Source organism: Arachis stenosperma, chromosome 9 (genome assembly GCF_014773155.1).
Source record: "Arachis stenosperma cultivar V10309 chromosome 9, arast.V10309.gnm1.PFL2, whole genome shotgun sequence".
Lineage (NCBI taxonomy): Eukaryota > Viridiplantae > Streptophyta > Magnoliopsida > Fabales > Fabaceae > Arachis > Arachis stenosperma.
In genome coordinates this window covers 31,338,302-31,340,167 of record NC_080385.1, presented here as the reverse complement: position 1 = coordinate 31,340,167, position 1,866 = coordinate 31,338,302, and the positions used below count along the sequence as shown (strand labels likewise).

The 1,866-nt window shown below is 36.7% G+C and overlaps 1 non-coding gene across 1 annotated transcript; it reads left to right on the top strand.

The window, feature by feature from the left end:
- The first annotated feature begins 425 nt into the window (after nucleotides 1-425).
- LOC130952831 (small nucleolar RNA R71) lies at nucleotides 426-529 on the top strand. The gene has a single exon (XR_009075007.1). It is a non-coding gene; the product is annotated as a small nucleolar RNA R71 (small nucleolar RNA).
- Nucleotides 530-1,866: the final 1,337 nt, after the last annotated feature.

Sequence of the window (1,866 nt, the reverse complement as noted above, 5' to 3'; positions counted from 1 at the left end):
ATGAAGAATTATAGGTATTACCATAGGGTTCTCCTAGGTAATTCACCTCTTCCATGGAAGGGTTCTTAAGATCATAGGCTTCTTCCTCAGATGAAGCATCCTTAGTACTGTTTGGTGCATTTTGCATTCCAGACAGACTCTGAGAAATCAAATTGACTTGTTGAGTCAATATTTTGTTCTGAGCCAATATGGCATTCAGAGCATCAATCTCAAGAACTCCTTTCTTCTGACCAGTCCCATTGTTCACAGGATTCCTCTCAGAAGTGTACATGAATTGGTTATTTGCAACCATTTCAATCAGTTCTTGAGCTTCTGCAGGCGTCTTCTTCAAATGAAGAGATCCTCCTGCAGAGCTATCCAAAGACATCTTGGATAGTTCAGAGAGACCATCATAGAAAATACCTATGATGCTCCATTCAGAAAGCATGTCAGATGGACATCTTCTGATTAATTGTTTGTATCTTTCCCAAGCTTCATAGAGGGATTCTCCATCCTTCTGTCTGAAGGTTTGGACTTCCACTCTAAGCTTACTCCATCTTTGTGGAGGAAAGAACTTTGCCAAGAAGGCATTGACTAGCTTTTCCCAAGAGTCCAGGCTTTCTTTAGGTTGAGAGTCCAACCATATTCTAGCTCTGTCTCTCACAGCAAAAGGGAATAGCATCAGTCTATAGACCTCAGGGTTAACCCCATTAGTCTTGACTGTGTCACAGATTTGCAAGAACTCAGCTAAAAACTGATGAGGATCTTCCATTGGAAGTCCATGAAACTTGCAATTCTGTTGCATTAGAGAAACTAATTGAGGCTTAAGCTCAAAGTTGTTTGCTCCAATGGCAGGGATTGAGATGCTTCTCCATAGAAATCAGGAGTAGGTGCAGTAAAGTCACCAAGCACCTTCCTTGCATTGTTGGCATTGTTGTTGTTTTCGGCTGCCATGTCTTCTCCCTTGAAGAATTCGGTCAAGCCCTCTAAAGAGAGTTGTGCTTTGGCTTCTCTTAGCTTTCTCTTCAAGGTCCTTTCAGGTTCAGGATCAGCTTCAACAAGAATGCCTTTGTCTCTGCTTCTGCTCATAAGAAATAGAAAAAGAAGAAGAGAATGTGGAATCCTCTATGTCACAGTATAGAGATTCCTTGAAATGTCAGAGGAAAAGAGAAATAGTAAGAAGAAGGAGAAGGAGAATTCGAATTTTAATAGATAAAATTCGAATTGTGCATTTAGAAGGAGTAGTACTCCATAAATAGAAGGATGTGGGAAGGAGGGAAGAGAATTTTCGAAAATTCAATTAAAAAAATTTGAAAACATTTTGAAAATGTTAATTGATTTTCGAAAATCAAAGTGGAAAAGAGATAAAGTGATTTTTGAAAAAGATTTTGAAATTAGAAATTAAAAAGATTTGATTGAGAACTATTTTGAAAAGATGTGGTTAAAAAGATTTAATTAAAAAGTTATGGGTTTAAAAAGATGTGATTGAGAAGATATGATTTGAAAACATTTTTAAAAGATATGATTTGAAAACAATTTGAAAAGATATGATTTTGAAAATTGATGACTTGCCTAACAAGAAAAGATATGATTGAAACATTTAAACCTCTCTCAACAGAAAAGGCAACAATCTTGTGATGTTCAATCAAATCATTAATTGTTGGTAAGTATCTTTTTAAAAGGAAAGAATTGAATTTGAAAACATTTGATTGAAAAGATTTGATTTGAAAAGATTTGATTTGAAAAACTAAGAAAAATTGATTTTGAAAACAAAATCTTCCCCCTGGCACCATCCTGGCGTTAAACGCCCAGAATGGTATACATTCTGGCGTTTAACGCCCAAAATGCACCCCTTTTGGGCGTTAAACGCCCAACCAGGTGCCCTGG